Source organism: Glycine max, chromosome 7 (assembly GCF_000004515.6).
Source record: "Glycine max cultivar Williams 82 chromosome 7, Glycine_max_v4.0, whole genome shotgun sequence".
Lineage (NCBI taxonomy): Eukaryota > Viridiplantae > Streptophyta > Magnoliopsida > Fabales > Fabaceae > Glycine > Glycine max.
In genome coordinates this window covers 18,906,632-18,927,699 of record NC_038243.2, presented here as the reverse complement: position 1 = coordinate 18,927,699, position 21,068 = coordinate 18,906,632, and the positions used below count along the sequence as shown (strand labels likewise).

The window sequence follows — 21,068 nt, the reverse complement described above, 5'->3', positions numbered from 1 at the left end:
TTTGGCTGTATTTGGTTTCTGTTCAGCTGTATTGAATGTACAGTCTTGTTTGGTAATTTGTCTTGCTAAATTTAACCGTGATGTTTGGTTTCCTCTTCAGTAAATTTCACACACTTGAGTTATACTTCAAACTATGTTTCAAACGAAAACAACATTAGGTTTGTTTTTAAAACTTAAGTTTGCAAAATAAAGTTCATTTGAACTTGTATGCTAGAAAACAAAATCTAGACCCAGACCCAAAATATAGACTAAACTCAGCAGATACTGGCTTCTACAAGAGATTCAAATTTAGACTTTGATCATTCACTTTGACTTCCTTTGGTAATGATGTGATGGAAGGTATAGAGGCTGAAGAAATGGAACTGACATGAGGAAAATTTTGATTTCCCTTCTCTTATACACCCACCTATCATACTTAAAACATGTGAACTCATCCCACCAAGAGAAACTGACCACTCAAAAAACAGTTCATGTTGGCCTGAAACAGACCACCCAATATGAAGACCTATTGATCCTTTTCTTGTGGCAGCAAGCATATTGAGGTGAGGAAGATTCAATCATTTTCCACATGACTTGGATATCTGCATATTCCCCACAAGACTCCATGTCCTTATAAAGACTAAGAAGTCCATTTCTGTGGCCTGTGTATTCAATACCATAAATAAACAAATTAGCAAACACAAAGCAGATACAAGTAAGTTCACTTCTTGTGATCCAGAATCATTGATGAATGATGGAATATTGAAATCTCAATCTCAATCTCAAAGTAGTCTTACCTTCAGATTTGAACCTGAAGTTTGAAGTCACTTTACGAAGGATGCTCTTAATTGGGTAGATAGACAGCCTCTTGATGTACCTCCAACCCTCCCAGTTCCCCATTTTCTGGAGGAGATAGATAGCTCTCTCTTCCTGGCACCCTCCATTTTATATGTGAACTATGCCCTTCAAAATATAATGCAATGATTTCTTGCAAAACAACAAGATGAATCCTGCCACACAAGAAAGCAACAAAATAGAAGACAAGGCCTTTTGTGTAGTTCTTGATTTTTCTATTTTGCATAAAATATTCAATAGATTTGCTCGAGTATCCTATCCAAACTAATACTACTAGTACTGTGCTGCTATTCAAAAGTAAAAAAACTTGACTAGTAACACATTCTTTTACATACTTATTTGAATAACTTCTTTATTATTAAATGAAATTTATATGAAATTACAAATTTTTATAGATTCTACTAGTATTTCTTATTTAGAGTCTCATTACTAACTTTATAGTTTTTAATAAATTTTAATTAATAATAAAAAATATATTAAGAAGCTTGTTGCTAACACTGTTAATGGTACTTCTGAAATTTATCAGAAAAACACGTTATTGTAAATTAATATATATTGGCTGTGGAAAATGAGAAATACTCCAAGATCATACCCACCATTCGGTAGTAATTGGATTTTTTTGAGTTTGTGACACATAATGTATGGCAACAGTGTATAAACAATGAGTCGGAGGAAATTCATTTGGATTTTGCTTTCCCTACTTATTCATCTCACTAAATATTCTGAATCTAATTTGGAGCAAAGTGGTGCGTTGTGGGCCCTTTCTGGAGCGGTTGGTTGGTTTATCCTCAATGACTTTGTGTTTGTATTTGCACTTTCTCTGAAGTCTTTATGTATCAAAATAAAAGATTTACTATGCATTGGAAGAGACTTAACATCCAAAGTGCTTGAATTGGCACAATTTAGTAGGGCCATAAAAGTGATTAATGCTTGAAGGAGCATTCGGATTCTGTTTCAATCGCTTTCTATGCTATAACATATTGTTTAATTTTGGTGAGTGAAGTTTAAAAGTTAGACCGTGGCATGTTCAGGAACTATTTTTTTTTTTGTGATGCTTACCAACCGCTTGTTATGACATCTCACCAATATATATGCTTTGAAATTGATTTTATCCCTCTTGTTGTCTTAGTGTGTGTGTTTTATTTGGGGGAGAGGTGTAGATGGGAATATTTTCGTGCATATTCTTGGTGGTTTAGATAACTTTCACTAATTTAAATTTTGGATTGAGAAAAAAGAAGTTCAAACGACAGAAATCGAATAGAGAGAAAACAATGAGAAAGTGAGGCTCTCTTAACACAAAAGTTAACAAATAAAAATGTCTCTTAATATAAAATGTATTATTAAGGATACTTATGAAATAAAAGGTATAGGCCATTGTTCAAAACCAATTAATTGAAACTATTTTTGTATTTTTTTTTTCTCTATTTAGGTGCATATTCTTGGTGTTTTAGATAACTTTCAGTAATTTTCTGTTTAGATTGAGAAAAAAATAAAAGGAAAGAAATTGGTAAAGAGAAAATGATAAGAAAGTAAGGTTCTCTCGACACAAAACTAACGAATAAAATGTTGTGGAAAATTTTGTATTTGGTGAAGAAAATATACGCAGAGGAAATTTCTGTAGATTATAAAATATGCAAGAAAAAACTATCAATAAATAGAAACACATACCTAATAAAATTATTAATCCTAAATTCTAATCAATATCTCTAAACCACAAGACCAACAAATTATAAAAATAAAAACAACATTTAAAATTAATTAAAGTCACTTAAATTAAAATTAAAATTATTAAAATCTAAAATCCCTTAAATCATTTAATTATTAAAATTACTTAAATTAAATTAAATCAATTAACGTCACTTAAATTATTTAATTATTAAATTTACTTAAATTAAATTAATTATTAAAATTATTTAATTATAATTTTAATTATTAAATACAAAATGAAGGAGACAACATTAAAGTGATGTCATCTGTTCTAATAAGCCACCTAAAGGAATGATATAAGATGATGTCACCACTACAAGACAAAAGACAAATTGACGGTTACATAAAATATGATGACATCAATTATTTTTCAAATCACCTGAATGAGTGATATGAAACATGCTAACGCCACACACTAAATGATAAAAAACGAATTTAATGATGTCACTCCGCCTGACACCATCCAATTCTTATGTGACAAAAATCACCCATGATAGATAAATAATTTCAAAACCCATCCATATCATTAATATGTTTTCCAAAAAACACCCAAAATGTTCAAAACCCCCATTTTTTGCATAGTAGTACTGAATTCCACAAAACAAAGATTATAAGAAAATTACATGTTATATTTGCTTGACCACCACAAAATCAACTAAACTTCCACCTTAGGGATCTATACCTTTTCTCTCCCGGATGTTCATAACAAAATAAAGCTGAGGGAAAATCCAACAAAGCAAATCCTCCATGTGTTTGCAATACCACAACCTCCATCTCTTGCAGAAAATAAAGGGAAGGATGACTAATCCTAAGCCAAAAATGAATCCCAATTCACCACTTAAAACATTCCAATAAATTGAACTTTTTGTTTTATAGGTTGAAGATGGTGGTGTTGGTGATCCTTTTACCCCACCATTAGTACAACTTTTGGTTAGTGGAGGTCCAAACAACCCTTCATTCCTTTTAAAGGAATCTTCCTCAAAAGACTGAATATGAGTATCTCTTGGAATTTTTCCCACCAAATGATTATACGAGAGATTCAAAACTGAGAGAAAGGAGAAAGTTGCAATCCCTGTGGGAATCCCTCCACTCAAAATGTTTTTTGGCAAGTATAAGGACTCAATTTGTGTCAAGTTCCCTAGAGATGATGGGATGTAGCTTGAAAATGCATTATGTGGCAAGTTAAGAACTATCAATGCCCTTAAACTCATAAGCTCTTCTGGCAGTGAACCTTCAAAATGTTTTGATGAGAAATCCAAGGAAGTGAAAACATTAGGAATTTTGACCAACTTCATTTGTAAGCCTTTGTTGACAACAATAACTGAATCCAAGAAGGCTCATCTCCATTGCAATTGGTATGAATTGACACAATAAGAGTATAAGTTTTCAACGGTTCTATAAGATAAGGAGACTATCGGTTTGTTTGATATCAAAACAAGACTTTTGTCCTTTTTCACCACCATATCCTTGTAATGCAAAGAATGATGCAAGTCATAGACATGCAAAAATAATTTGCCAGACTTCTCTTTATCTTCAGCTTCATCATCCATCATTGTTGTCTAACTTTGAAAGAGTGTTCTTGGTAGTGTACCAGTGAAATTATTGGAGGCTAAGTCGACAATCTGAAGCATCTCCCAATTACCAATGCTATGTTCACATCCAAGGTAACCATGGAATTTGTTTGACCTTAAAATCATCACTCAAAAATGGAAATATTCCTTAAGAAGCATGGAAATCTATCACTCAATAGATTATTTCCCAGGTTTAGAAGTTCAAGGTTATGACAATTGACCAAAGATTTTGGAATGGTACCTTTCGAAGAGATTTCCATGGAGATTAAATAATCTTAGGTGACATGAACTAGAAACTGTATAAGAAAATGAATCTGTTAGCTTGTTTCCAACTAGATCCAATACTCTTAGAGTATTGCTCCTTGAGGTCAAACACTCAGGAATGGAGCCATTGAAGCTATTATGGGAAAGATCAAGCATTCTAAGAGTAGAACAATTACAAAAGGATTCAGGGTTTTTCCACGAAAGCTTTTGTTTGAGAGGGACAAGACATATGTGAAGTGAAGGTATTCTTTAATGTCAGGTAGGATAATGCTAAATCTATTACTTGAGAAGTCCAGATTGATAGTGTTATGAACATGGATGGAGGTAGAATTGCAGAACAGGAAGCATGGTAAGAACTTAAGATAGAAAAGGGAAATTTCTTATATTATTTTCTCCCATTTCTATTAATACATCTCAGATATTTATAGCTATTAGTGCTTGCTAACAGACAAAGGCTAGTAACAAAATCACCTATGCACTAATGGAGCACTATAATAGAATTGCCAAAACACAAAGCACTACTAACAGAATTATTCACTACTGATTATAGCATAGTAGGGCACTATGAAATAGTAGAATTGGTGCCCAAACTCCCTTAAACATAACCTTTCAAATGCAGAGGTGTTTTAATCCTCTTTTTGGGCTTGTCCTTTAGGTCTTGCTGCCTATCATTCCTTGGGGCATAAAAAATCACCTTGTCCTCAAGGTGATAAAGATTCTTCAAAGTTACCTAGTCTTTCCACGTAGTGTCATCAAGAGCTAGACCAGACCATTGAACAAACACCTTTAGATGAGGTTCAGGGTTAGAATTATCCTAGCGAGTACTAATTATGGTTAAAGGAGCAATGAAAGGATGATTGTCCACATCTGAAGCTGGAAGACTGATGGGCTGAGGAGCATCTGGTGAGGATGAATGAAAAGGTTTTAGAAGGGAGCAATAGAATACTAGGTGAATTTGCGAGTTATCTGACAACAACAATTTATAAGCAACTTTACTAATTTGTTCAAATACTCGAAAAGGACCATAGTAACGTTTAGCAAGCTTCAAATAAGGGATACCTATTGCTGAGGATGGCCAATAAGGACATAGTTTCACCATAATGATATCCTCAACGGTGTAATGAACCTTCTAGCGAGTGAGATCAGTAAAATATTTCATTCGTTCTTGTGATTTGAGAAGCTTCCTGCGCAACCTTTCAAATTCCTTGTCCCTGTTTGTCAACAAAGTTTTGGTGACATCCAAGTTTAAAGTTTTTACTATGTAATGAGGAACAACTGGTGGTTTCCTTCCAAAAGTGACTTCGAATGGTGAAACACCCATACTCGCGTTCTTGGAAGTGTTGTAAGACCACTCTATCCATGATAATAACTTACCCCAGGTTGATGGTTTAGAATGCACAAAGGACCATAAGTATTGCTCTATAATGCGGTTCAATAACTCTATTTAACCGTCAGATTGAGGATGATAGGCCAAGTTCATGTGCAACTTTATGCCAGATAATTTGAACAACTCTTGCCAAAATTTTCTAAGGAACAGAGGATCTTTATTCGATACCAGACTTCTGGGCATGCCATGGTGTTTTGCAACAATGTGCATAAATAAAATGGCGACAATATATGTTGTATAATGAGAAGGTAACATCCCCAAGTGAATACCTTTGGAAATTTATCCACCATGACCAAAATTGCAGTGTTGCCTTTATAAGAAGGGAGTCTCACAATAAAGTCTAAGGACAAATCTTCCCACGATCTAGCCGAAATTAGAAAAGGTTCTAGAAGTTTGGCAGGTTCATTCTTAGTGTGTTGGCAATCACAACAATGAGTTACAAATTGGTGAACACCCTTTCTAATGGTTTGCCAAGTGAAGTTCTCCTGCAACCTAGCTAATGTCTTAGTGATGCCCATGTGGCCCCCTGTAGGAGATGAATGAAATTCCTGTAATAGCAAAGGAATAAATTTCAGATCACTAGGTAACCATATACGACCCTTCTGCAATATCAAGTCCTCTGAAAGGGTATGGTCCAGATAAGCCACGGTAATGTCCCTTAATTCCTTTTGCAGAGAGATAAACTCTAGGTGTTTGGATATTTCACGCTTAATGTCCTACAAAAATGTGAATTGAGGCATTGACAATAATAACTATCCCCGACGAAAACTCAGGAATCCGCAATAGCACGTCTGCCACCACAATGGTTCTGCTGGACCTGTATTGAATGGTGAAATCGTAACCCATTAAGTGAAGTAAATATTTTTGTTGTTCTGGGGTTGGCATGAGCTGGGCCATGAGTTCCTTAAGGCTCCCATGGTCCATCAGAATGACAAAGGAATGACCTAGTAAGTACTGCCTCCACTTCTTGATTGCGATGATAATGGCATATAATTCTTGAACATAAGTAGAGGCATGTAAAAGTTTTATGCATAATGGCTTATTGAAGAATGCAATAGGGTGGTCGTCCTGTGACAAAATGGCACCCATTCCTGTTCCTAAGGCACCAGTCTCGACCATGAAGGGTGAGGAGAAATCTGATAGGAGCAAAACTGGCAATGTGTTTACTGCCACCTTCAATTGTTGAAAAGCAAATTGGGCCTCCTTTGACCACTCAAGGTGCTCCTTTGTCAAAAGGTGGGTGAAGGGTGCTGCCATAGCATCCTGTTGTAAATTAGTATGTCGTGGAATGTTTGTGCCAAGTGATGCAAATGTTCACCAAAAAACTTGTTGTAAATTAGTATGTCGTGGAAGAAGACAATGATGAACTTTTGTAGGTACGTTTTGAAGGTGCCATTCATAGTGGCTTGATGCAGAATTCATAATGTCTGTGATGAGCTCGGAAGGCCATTTTGTTCACATTCTCTTCTCACATGAGGATCTGGTAGTATCCCTATAGGAGTTCGAGTTTAGAATACTAGTAGGCGCTCCCTAATTCTTCCAACAATTCATCCATCGTCGGGATCGAAAAACAATCTTTAATGGTGATGGTGCTCAAGGCTTTGTAATCCACACATAAATGCCACAATCCATCTCGCTTCTTCACCAACAAGACAGATGATGAAAATGGATTGGTGTTGGGCCTAATGATTTCATTTCTCAACATCATATCCACCTGCCATTCAATTTCTTGCTTCTGAAAATGGGGATAGCGGTAGGGATGCACATTCACAGGCGCGGAGTTCATAAGAAGCTTGATAGTATGATTGGTGGGTTGTGGTGGCTGTAAGCAAGTGGGCTACTGGAAGAGGCTATCAAACTTTTGAATAAGCAAGGTGACTTTAGGGTGAGTCACTAATGGAGTTTGGTCTGAAGGGAGCTCTGTGACTCGAATATGGAAGAAAGTGCTTGTGCTATCTGTCTTGACCATTCGTTGAAGCAGATTAGTGTTGACAGAGTCGAGGTCCCTGTCATGGGTGCCCTGTAGTTGAATAACCCTGCTTTCGTGAAAAACCGCATTGTTAAGTCACTATAGTTCATAAGAATGGGACCAAGTGACTTCAACCATTGAATGCCTAAAATGAGGTCTTCTCCCCTCAGAGGCAGGATGTGAAAATCAATGGTGAAGACATGTCCATGGACATGGATGGAGACATTGCCGCAAAAGTGAAGACAGTCGAGCTCATTGCCGTTACCCACCGTGAATCGTAATGAATAAGTGGGCTGGGTACGCAGGCCCAATGCTTCAAATAGACGTTCCTGAGTGAAATTGTGGGTGCTACCCCCATCAATTAATATCAACACCTTTTGATTAGTGATGCGGCCCACTAACCATAAGGTGTCAGGAGCAACATGGCCCAAAATCACGTGAAAGCTGATTTGGGCTCGAGATGGGTCATCTAATTCGGGTTCAAGGTTATGGTCCTCTGATGGTGCATAATCCCCTGGTGGTGGCTCGTCCTCGTCCGCGATTAAGAGGAAGAACTTGGAAGAGCAACAATGGCCTCTACTAAAGGGCTTATCTCAATTGAAGCAGACCCCCTTTTCACGTTGCATTGCCAATTCCTCCAGCAAAAAGCGTTTATAAGGAATGGTCGATTTAGGTGGTGTTGGCAGTAAGGGTGGTGGTGGCAACAAGGACGAAGATAAGGCTTGGCGAGGTAGTCGAGGAGCGAACAAGCCTTGGGAAGAGGTGTGACCGCGAAAAAACCGACACAAATCAAGGAGTTTTTCCTCTTGAAGGCGTGCTAATGCTGTCGCGTGAAGCAACTTGAGAGGTTGTAGAGCTTGGATCTCACGACGAATGTCCGGCGACAAGCCCGAGATGAAGTAACTAAGTAGAAAGGGAGGAGGGAGACCAATGATTCGGTTGGCCAAAGCTTCAAACTCCGTGAGATAGTCAATGACGGTACCTTTGTGAGTGAACAAGGGCCTAGTGGGATCATCATAATGAGAAGAATCAAATTGAGGTTTCAGTGCATTTAAGAAGCCGGACCAGGACGCGATTTGTCCATTGCAAGACATCTACTGAAACCAAGCAAGTGCTGGACCATCCATGTAAAATGAGAGAATCGTCAAACGTTCACTATCAGTGGTCACATGGTAATTGAAGAACTGGGTGATCATGAAGATCCACCCTAGTGGGTCTGAGCCATCAAATTGAGGCACTTTGAGCTTCATACGATACGGGGCTGATGATGGGGGCGAGAAAGTGGGGTTGGCCGATGAGGAAGAAGGTGAGGGTTGGTTGGTTTCGAGGAAGGACATTTTTTGTGTGAGGTCGTTGAGCTTAGTGGACATGGTGGTTTGGTTGACCGTAAGGTTTAGTTGCGAGGAGGTGAGTTTTGCGATGGCATCTTCGAGACGATCTAAGGTGGATTTAAAACGTGTGGAATCTGCCATGGGTATGCAATGAAAGCACCAATGTTATGAACATGGATAGAGGTAGAATTGTAGAACATGAAGTAGGGTAAGAACTTAAGATAGAAAAGGGAAATTGCTTATATTATTTTCTACCCTTTCCGTTAATACATCTTAGATATTTATAGCTATTAGTGCTTGCTAACAGATAAAAGCCAGTAATAGAATCACCTATGCACTAATAGAGCACTATAACATAATTGCCAAAACACAAAGCACTAGTAACAGAATTATTCACTACTGATTATAGCATAGTGGGGCACTATGATATAACATAATTGGTGCCCAAACTCCCTTAAACATAATCTTTCAAATGCTGAGGTGTTTTAATCCTCCTTTTGGGCCTATCCTTTGGGTCTTATTGCCTATCAGATAACAATTTTTGTGAAAAGAGGAATAGACCCAGTTGGTTGGAGTGAAGGTCAACCACAAAATATTAGAACTAATATTTTGCAACGTTCCTTCCAAGACTCTCAGAAAATTGTTGGAAAGATTCAAGTAAACCATATCATGAAATCTCCAAATCCAATTGGGTATCATTCCTTGAATTTGATTGTTGGACAAGTCTAGAGAAACTAGTTGGGATTGATTTTACAAGAAAGATGGAAATTTCCTTAAGTTGCAGTCAGCCAAAAGCAGATTTGTCATGTTAGGAAATGCTGAAAGGCCATGATCTCCACTAGAAGTGATATCAACTGTCAAGTTGTTGTGAGAAAGGCCTAATGTCTGCAGATACTGCATTCTGTGAAACATATCTAGCCATATAGTGCCATTGAATTGATTTGAAGAGAGAAGGAGGTAACCAAGATTTTTTAGATGGAGAAATGACTTTGGAATAGGCCCTTGCAATTTGTCGTTGCTCAAATCAACAGACTGTAAATTGGAGAAAGACACTTTTGGGAATTCATCCAACACACCATCAAATCCATTATGAGAAAGAATAAGCTCTTGTAGTGATGGAAGTGTGAATAGGGTTGAGGGAAATTTTCCACTAAAGGAGTTATCGCCGAAATTGATGCTAATGAGGTTTAAAAGCTTCTCCCATTGAGTGGATGTGATTGGTCCTGTGAGAGCATTTTGGAAAAGGGATAGATACTTGAGATTATTGGACATATTGAGAGATGGTAGAGGGCCAGAGAAGTTATTGAATGACAAGTCCATGTGAAAAAGTTGGGAGAGTTTTGACAATGAAACTGGGAGTGTTCCATTAAATTGACAGCCATATAAATCTACTATAGCCAAGTGCTTCAAATCGGAAATAGTACTTGGTAACTGTCCGGAGATATTTGTATTGCTAAGACTCAAGGTTTGAAGATATCCTTCTTGTGGGAAGTTTGGCAAGGAACCATGAGGATCCTGATTATATGACACATCAAGGATCTTTAGCTTTTGCATTTGGAAGATACCCTTAGGAAAAACATCAGTTAATGCACAATTGCTGAGCTGCAGGGTGGTCAAATTTGAGAGATTTGCCAAGGATTCTAGTATTGGACTTGACATATTCAAATCCAATTGAATCACTGGGAGACTAGCTTAGATAGTGAAGAATCAATTGTTCCTGAGAGGTTACAGGATGACTCGCTCAAAATTTGAAGCTTTTGCATTGAAGATAATGCATGAGACCACTCCTTTCCAGTGGCAGATGCCATTACACCATCCAGATAGAGTTCTGTGATTTCTGTGAGGTTCTGCATAAGCATTCCTATGTTTGGCTTCTCAAGTTTTAGACTATGCAGTAAATTAAATGAAGTAGATAAGTCAAGAGTAGCCTGCTTTGTTAGAAGAGCAATCTCAATTGGAATTTGCCCCTCAAAGCCAGCATTTGACAGATTCAAGTACCTCAAATTTTTCAGCAAGCCAAACTTGAAGGAATCACAGAACCAAAGTCATTGTGAGCCAAATTCAATTCCTACAGATATCGCAGATGGAAGGAAGGTCAGACTAGAATTGTCTAGCCCCTCAGTAATGAATTCTTCGCTTAAATCAAGACCAATCACACGCCCCAGCTCATTGCATGTTACTCCATTCCACTGACAGCAATCACCACTTTGGTTCCAATGGACCAGTTTTTCAGATTTGACAGGGTTGAATACAAGGTTGTGCTTCATATTGAGCAACAAATATTGCTCATGTATGAGGCAGTGGCTTGTTGCTACGTACATAGTTTATGAAGCATAAGGGTATAAAGAAAGGAAATAATAGGATAAGATGAAATATCAATGGTAATAACTGTTGGTGGCTAAGAGTGACGGGTTAATTAATGTGGGTAGAGTGGTTTAGCACTTTAGCTTGATTTGAACACATCATACTCCTCTTTATTTATAGTGTGTATCGGGTAATATACTACTATTTTTAATTGAATGAAAGTAATTTTAATTGTTATTTTTTAAAGCGTTTTTAGGAATCTGTTGAGAGTACTTTTTTTTTTATAAAAAATATTAACCTCTTACCTTTTTCGATTTATTATTTTAAATATTTTTAGTTTTAAATTGAATTTATTATTACTTTTTAAAATTATCAATAATTAAAAATAACATTATATCATAATATAAATTATTTATCATAAATCTCAAATATAATTTACATTACAAAAATATTTATAAAAAAATAGATGACGTAACATATAAACAAATTTTACAATGTGATTTAATGATAAACTATCATATATTATAAATGTATTAATTTTTATAATAATTATATCAAAATTCATATCAAAGATAATTTTTTGATTATTTTACAGTATAAAATTATCTTAAACTATAAGCATGATTATTAATGATATATAATTTATATATTTATAAATTTTAATTATATAAAATAAACATCCATGGTGTTGAAAATTCTACTTCTAAGACGTTAGTTTCTTCTGCACTTCGTCAAATATTTCCAAATTGTGTAGGCCACCAAAAGAATGTCACTCACGTTTACTTGACTGAGTAAACTCCTTGATAATGAATATTAGATTGTGTTAATAATACGTCTATCTACGTAAACATCGAATCTACTAACTATCCACCATAATTAGATTTAGTTGATTATATAATTAAGAGACAAAAGCATTATACTCAATGCAGTAACATGAGCAGATTAAAGATTTACTTGGAGACAGCCACCGAACCTCCATATTAATCCAACTACCCAAGCATACTAGTTAGAGCTAGTATAGCACACACGTAATGTACGGTAAATTAGATTAAACATGTATATAATTATGTTGTTAGATCCCTTGATAATTAACCGTGTTCTTGTATTTCAATTCGATAATTTTACTAAATATTTCTAATTCAATAAACAAGCTTTTAATTCTTTCAAACAAAAAAAAACAACAACTAGGAACCAATTTTTAATACGAAACATTCACGCAAAGAAAAGAAAAACAAACATGAAATAGCATGCATGCAGTTCTCTTTTGGTTTAAATTATGTTTTTAATGAAACAAAAAATGTAATACTTTTAAATTTCATGTTTTACCTCATTTTATTTTCAAATAATATATATAAGTTTAATTTATATGCGCACACTATAAAACTAAAATATTTAAAGTTTTAAATTGTGAATCCATAACAAATTATAATAAATATAACGTTTAAGTTTTAAGATTTTTTTTAAAATGTAGAATAGAAGATAACACGGGAAGTTTTTACAGCACTCATACACTTTTTCTTAATCAATTGAGTTAGATTTTTTTAGTCATTTAAGTTTTAAGATGATTTTTTTTTTATAAAAGTTAATCAACTTAACAATTTTCTTTGTGTTGAGTCTCTAATTTTTTTTTAAAATTTTTTTATCCTTAGATAAATTAATAAATTTTGTTTTCAGACTTTCTAATAAATCTTATTCATTTTGTATTAGGTCCTTTAAAAAATATTTAATAAGGACTAATATCAAATTATATACCTATTATAGAAACAAAAAATAAAAAATAAATATATTAAAAGGATTAAAATAAAATAATAAAAACCAAAAATAAAATTTGTTTTATTAGAAACTCAATAAAAAAATATAAAAAATTCAAAAAAAAATTATTTACTAGCTAACATATATTTAAGCCATTTTTTTAAAATAACTGTGAAAACTTTTCACACTTAGTACATGGATTTCTCTCTATATGTATATAATACAAATCTCATATTTTACCTTTCATCCTGTTGTGACTCTCTCTCTCTCTCTCCTCCGACAGTGCACATTTCCGCTTTCCCTCTCTCTGCCTCTTTCTCTTCCCTCTACCTCTTCCCCTTCCTTGCCTCCGCTTTCCCTCACTCTGCCTCTTTCTCTTCCCTCTCTCTGCCTCTTTCTCTTCCCTGTCTTTGCCAAGAGTCACGGCATCTTAGGAAAATCTTCCTTTAAGCTCGGTCGCATGGCCAAGCCTAGGGTTCTCGCTCTCTCTAGTTTCCTAACTCTTCCTAAATATCTCTCTTTCATTCACCATTCAACTATTATTACCTATACTCGCCGCTATTTCGATTTTAAGAATCGCCAACTCCGTCGTCTCCGACAAGATCATGCTGTTCGGCGTCAGAGTCGTGGTAGACTCCATGAGGAAGAGTGAGTATGAACAACCTCTCGCAGTACAAGCTCCTTCGCGACGCCGCTGGAAACGGCTCTGCCAACGACGCAGCTCCGATCGACTCCGGCAAGAACCGTGGCTGCAAGCGAGGTTCGACCAACGCCTTCTATGATTCTCTCTCTGCCACGCTTTGTTATTATTTTAAATAAATAATTGTTTTGTTTTTGTTTTTTTTACACATAATTGATTGGTCACTCAGCCAAAAATTATATTTTTTATTTTTATAATATTTTTGATAAATTATTTAGATGTTTTTTGTTAAGGAATATGAATGTTTATATCCGTAATTAGTGTCGATTTTGATTATTTAGACAGTAGCTATTATTGATGGCGAAATGATCATTTGGGGTAATTTTTTTTCAAATTTATCACTTGGGATAAAATTTAAGTTAATAGCCCGAATAAATTTGAACAAAATTTGCTGGCAAATGGTCGATTGTCCAATTAACAAAGAGAAATAAATTGGTATTAAGTGGGGCCTGCTACGAAATTATAGTACTATTTATACCATCCACTATCAATTCTTCTCGGTTACCTTTTATGTATACAATATTACTAAATTTATTTTATTTGCAAGATGCGATATGAGTTATCATATTCATTGAATCGTTTATGTCATTTGATAGTCCCTTGAAAATGGGCTGTTGTTTCCTCATATTGATTGGAGTCATTATAAACATATAAAAAATTAATTTATGAAATTAGATTATCAAAATCAACAATTTTATTGGTCAAATGCAGTTATACAAGGGGAATGAATATATACTTGATTCCTTTTAAAATAATATATATAGTCTTAAAGTAATTTTACGGTGTTGTGAATGTTTTTAATTAAAAAAAACATTATAAAAATTTCTTTATAAAATAATATACCAATGAACTGGTGGCTTTAAGTTGTCAAATTTTTCTACCTTTGTTTTAGCTAGAAACGTTTAAATTGGTGTAAGGCGAAAAAAGAATTCTACGTGTCATTGAGGCATTAATTGAGAAATTCATAAAAATATTCTAGTCAGGAGCTCATTTGGAACTCTAATTAGTAAACAGATCAAATATTGCAGTTACTCAATTAGTAGTTAAAAATATTTAATGTAAATTTATTTTTTTACTAATTGTTGGATCAAGTGACTTCAGAATAATTAAGAAGGGGGTTAAATTAATTATTCATAAATCTTTCCTAATTTAAAAATTACTCTTTTTTACTATGTTCTTAAGAGAATAAGGAGTAGAAGAGAATTTTAACCAAAAGTAAAAGCAGAAATTAAAATGCACAGCGAAAAATAAAAGAGTAGGGAAGAAGGAGACAAACACAAAGAGTTTTTATACTGGTTCGGCAACAATCCGTGCCTACATCTAGTTCCCAAGCGACTTGCGGTCCTTGAGATTTCTTTCAACCTTGTAAAAATCCTTTTACAAGCAAAGATTCACAAGGGATGTACCTTCCCTTGTTCTCTTTGAACCTAGTGGATGTACCCTCCACTAGAACTGATCCACAAGAGATGTACCCTCTCTTGTTCTCAATCAACAACCCAAGTAGATGTACCCTCTACTTGTACCACAAAGAATGTACCCTCAAATATGTTAAGACAAAGTTCTCAGGCTGTTAAACCTTCGAAACTTTGTGAATGGGGATACAAAAGAATTCTCAAGCGGTTAGTCCTTTGAAGTCTTTTGTATATGAAAAAGGGAAGAATAAAAAGAATTATCAGACTATCGTTTTGAATTCTTTGACAAGAGAGAAGGGAGACATAAAAGAATTTAGGCGGTTAGTCCTTTGTTCTTTTGGAAAAGGGAGAAGAGAGACACAAAAAAAATTCAGGCGGTTAGTCCTTGGCGAATTTTTTTTGGCAAAGGGAAGAAAGATGAAAAGAATGAATAACACAAGTTTTCAAGGTTTAGAAAAATCAGAAAACTATGGAAAGCTTTTGGCACAAAGAAGAAGAAGAAGTTCAAAGAGATTCAAGGCTTGTAAAGGATTGTAATAGACTGATTGGATTGTTAGAAAAGATTAATTAAAAATGGAAAACAAAGCCTTGCTTTTATAAACTCTTCATGTCTGGTCAAGAGAACCATTTGGAAGAGTTATGACTTTTAGAAAAACTTAAAACCAATTTGAAAAAGTCAAAAACCATTTGAAGAGTTATATATTTTGAATTATTCAGAAATAATCACTGGTAATCGATTACCAAATCAGTGTAATCGATTACACAAAGCTTTTATGTAAAAGAATGTGACTCTTCACATTTGAATTTGAATTTTAACGTTCAAAGACACTGGTAATCGATTACTAAAATATTGTAATCGATTACAGCTTTTTGAAATTAATTGGAACGTTGTAAATTCATTTGAAAACTTTTTCAAATTCATTTTGCTACTAGTAATCGATTACAATAATTTGGTAATCGATTACCAGAGAGTAAAAACTCTTTGATGTTTTGAGAAAAATCCGTGTGCTACTCAGTTTTTGAAAAAACTTTTTTATACTTATCTTGATTAAGTCTTCTCTTGATTCTTGAATCTTGAGTCTTGAATCTTGATCTTGATTCTTGGAAGCTTGATCCTTGAATCTTGATTCTTGATTCTTGAAATCAACTTTCCTCTTTAATCTTGAAGTGTTCTTGATTTTATCTTGAACTCATTCTTTGATTGACCTTTGAGCTTTTTGTCATCACCTTTGTCATCATCTTTGTTATCTCAAAATATCTTTGAATCAATCTTGATTCATCATGAAACTTTGCTTTTACACTAATTATTTTAATTAAGATACATAAATGTAATAATTATCAAGTTGTATATTTTTTTAATATAGTGTATATTTAAAATATTATATTATTATAATAACGTATAAATGAAATATTTGCGAGTGAATTGGGTGAAAGAAGATGGTTACCAAAGCCGAGGAAACTCAATTGAGCAGGCTAGAAAATCAACTATTTTATTCAATTTGACTTTTGACTAATGTTTGTTTCGCTGTGCAGAATGGACCTTGTATGAGTAGGTTACAACAAATTGTAATGGATACATTACAACAAATTGCAAAATCTTAGCCTCCTTTTGGAGAAACATAGCAGCTGGTATGCAATTCGCTTGCTTATTTGAAGTAGTTGAAAGTTAACCTTATTGGACTATTCCTTGAATCTCGCCTCTTGTCACTTGTGTTGTGGAGATGCTGATGATGCACTTGAGATGGTTGATCACAAATTTCTGCAGGGGATTATAAACTTGCTTGAGTCTTGATGCATTTTGTTTTAGGGTTTCCATAATACTTGTATTTCATTACTTAACTTGTAAGGTTATCATGCACTTTCTTTGGTTGCTTTTTGTTTTCTGGGTAGTGTTATTTGTCTTAAGATTAAGCCTTTTTTGGTCCTTTATTCTTTGTTGGTGGTGGATGGGGAAAAAAGGTTTTCTGATCTGATTATGCCATTATTCTTTCACAATGTAGGGTATCATTCATTCATTCTTGTTAAAATTTTGTGGCAAGATGTTTGATCTTATTTGCTTTTGTAATTTGTGAGCCTGGAAAGTAATATGCTGCTAAACTTTTATGTTGTCCATCATGTTCATTATGTTGCCAAAATTACTGAGAGGGAGTTGGACAGGGTTAGTTATTGAAATGCTCAACTTGTCTCAACTTGTTTTTACATTACAATTTAGTGAGCAGCACTTTTAGACAGTTTTTCTGCTAAATGTATATAGTATCCATGTTCAAATTTGATTAATTTTATTCTTTTGTTCTATCTTCGTATGAACAATTTAGTTTAATAATTACTAGTTAGTTTGTAGAAATATTTTTTAATGAAATGACCATGCTACCAATTTTTATGCCATAATAATTCTTGCTTCCAAAAAGTAAAAAAAATTAAAAATAATTAATAATTCTACATCGGTTCAGGCCACAACCTATGTAGAATGATGACTTTCTACATCGGTTTTCAGGACAACCGATGTAGAAATCTGGCATTCTAAGACGGGTTTGGAGACCAACCCGTCTTAAAATGGGCAGATTTCTACATTGGTTGTCCTAATAACCGATGTAGAGTGTTAGAATTCAACATCGGTCGCTCAACCGTCGTTGTGTTTCAACGACACCGGATTACAACGACGCATGGTAACCGATGTAGAAAGGCGCCAATAACCGATGTAGAAAACCTATTTTCTAGTAGTGCCACCTAGATGATTTTACCCGTCAACATAATCGACAATTTGCTTCCTTCGTAACAAAAACTTTTGCGTGCTTTTTGCTGAAAGTTCACCATTTCATGTGCTCCTCATTCAGAATAATGCAGCTACGTATATAACAAACTAGGGTGGGTGTTGACGGAATAAAAACTATAGTCATAGAAATTACTATCAAGTGTGTTCGCAAGAATACAAATATTTACGGTTTTATCTTGCTATTTTTTTTCTTCAAAAAAATAAAATAAAGAAATATAGTCAATGTTGGTTGTTGGTTTGATTTTTGCTAGTGAACTAGTAATAAAAAGAACCAATAATTTTTTGTGGACATCAGTTCTTGGTACCTAGAAGTAAGGATTTAGTTAATGCTTTTGAGTCCAAGTGTTTTTCTTGCCTTTTGTTAGGGTGAATACTGAGTGATGGTGCCTATACTAATTTGAATTCTCACGTACATTAACGTTTTTGGAGTGTAAAAGAGGGGGATTTCTAAATAATGATGCATGTTGCAATGCTAGTGTTTCTAAGACTTGCTTCGTTGATTTGGACCATTTTTATTTCTCTCCCATTTTGGCCGTTTGTCGTCCATTCAGTGTTGAATGATTTGCTGACATAATACATATAAGTTCATGATTCTTACTTTTTAATCTCTATAATTTGAAAGTGATCTTTTTAGTCTTTGTAGTTTATATTTATTCTCTTTTAGTTTCTGTAGTTTTGAAAGTGATCTTTTTAATCCCTATAGGAACTAAAAAGATATGAACTTGAGTAATTTAACCTACATATAATATGGGACTAGTGCAATGATATGATGCAAAATGCTAATAATAAGTTTCATGCTAATTAAGATGATTAATTAGGACAATTTTTCTTTACCATTTTGGTCGTCGATCTGTCTCTTTTCGTGTTTGCTGAGTCGCAAAGTGCATGCATGACGTGAATTGGCCATCTTACACTTCCAAGGTTATTATATTTATTATTAGCTAGAGATGTCGAAAAGGATTATTTGACTGATTAACCTTTCTAACATGTTCAAATGGTGGGTTGAAAAGTTTAACCCACTAACTCAGTGGATCAAATGATAGGTTAGATTGGATTGACCAATTGAATTTATTTTATTATTTTTTTGAATATATATTAAAGTTCATTAATGTATTTTGGAATAAAGTTGTGTATCATATATATTATGTTACTCCGTGTTTCTCATATAATACACATGTTGGATTTGTCATTAAATGAATTGTTTGTGACCGTTGTAAGATTCCGCTGTGTGTTGATCAAGCTTTATGAATTCAGGTATTTCTTAAAATCTCTTGATAATTTGACATAATGTGTTTTGGTGGTTATTGATATTTTATAAGGATCCCCTAAAATTTCAATAAGTGGTATTTGACCTTTTATAAGGTTTATTAAAAATTCTAACAAGTGGTATCAGAGCCACCATTACTGTTATTGGGATTTAAAATTGTTTGATATGTATTATATCTGGATCGTTTTAGTTGTATGAACCCTAATTTTATTTTGGGGAGAAACTATTTTTGTTTTTTTCAAATGAACAAAAAGCCTTTGCATTTGATTTACGGGTTTGTATACTATTTTTGTTTGTGTCGCGTGTGCTTACATATTATTCTATTTGGGATAAAGGTTCTTCGTATCCGGCGTTGGTTTTCTTGAACAATATATATTTCGTGAGAAAAAAGTTTTTTGTTTTGTTTTATACATATAAGGTTTACGACAACTCTTTACGTCAAATACAAAGCCACAAGGACTTATATTTTTATAAGGTCATTGTGTGCGATTTGTGAATTTATATGTATGTCATTATCATGATGTTTTGTACGTGACACAATTTCATATATATATATATATATATATATATATTTGTTTGTTTGTTTATATGAATCAATAATAAGACAATGGTTTTTTTGTCTTATATGAATAATTTTTTATTTTTTTTGCCAACTATTTTTCCTTCATGAATCGGTGATAGGCTGATACTATATGATATTCTTATGGTTAGCATAAATTTGTGATAGTATTGTGGTATGTTCGTTTTGGATGTGTAATTAGTTTACCATGATGTTGTTTTCAAATATTTACTGCTATTATAATTGGGTGTAAATTTAACCATTACGGATCCTTTCCATTTATTTGCGTGTCCAATAATTTTAATTAAATTGATTGAACCGTTATGCTACCAAAGTAACCTCTATTGTGTAAATTGATTTAATTAAATTGCATGGATGTTAGTATAAAATTATTTATGCGAATGTGTTCGGCCCAAAGGAAGACACAATTTGGCCAAATAATAACATACCTACGATGATAAATATGACAATTATAAAGTTTTTTTTTTCATGTGAATAATAGTCGGTCCAAAGAAAGACTATTATTTGATAGAACTAATTGTCAATATTTGATCATTGCGTTGAGAGTACCAATTACGAATTAATTTCTCTGTCCAAAGACTAGAATTAATGTTGTGCTGGGTATCTTGTGATGGATCTGTTATGGAAAATATTTGCATGTCTTGTTATATATATACTTTATATAACTTGCTTGATTATTTGTGAACATGTTATTAGTTTTTGTTCTCTCTTTAGTTAATATTGCCAGTGTTGCAAATGTTACTGCCCAAGTGAATTCTATCCCAATGCTGAATGAGACAAATTTTAAGGTTTGGAAGGAAGCCATAGAAATTGTTCATGGCTGCATGGATTTGGACTTGGCATTGAGGACGGAATGACCCATTTTTACTCTGGAAACCTCTAATGAGGTAAAAATTGAGAAGTGGGATCGGTCTAACCAAATGTGCCTTATGATCATGAAGCACTCTATTCTAGAGGCGTTTTAGGGCTCTATTTCTGAGGATCAAAGTGCAAACAAATTCCTTGAGAAAATTGAGCAATACTTTGCAAAAAATGAAAAAAACGGAGACGAGTAACCTTTTGGCTAAACTCATCTCCATGAAGTATAAAGGCAAAGGGAACATAAGAGAGTACATTATGGAGATGTTCAATCTCGCATCGAAACTTAAGTCACTTAAGTTAGAGCTTGGTGAAAACCTGCTCGTGCACTTGGTTTGATCTTGCTTCCTGCACACTTT

At 34.1% G+C, this 21,068-nt stretch overlaps 1 long non-coding RNA gene across 1 annotated transcript; it reads left to right on the top strand.

The window, feature by feature from the left end:
* Positions 1–13,277: 13,277 nt before the first annotated feature.
* Positions 13,278–17,341, top strand: LOC102664949 (uncharacterized). The gene is made up of 2 exons (XR_415188.4): positions 13,278–13,879; positions 16,765–17,341. It is a non-coding gene; the product is annotated as an uncharacterized lncRNA (long non-coding RNA).
* Positions 17,342–21,068: the final 3,727 nt, after the last annotated feature.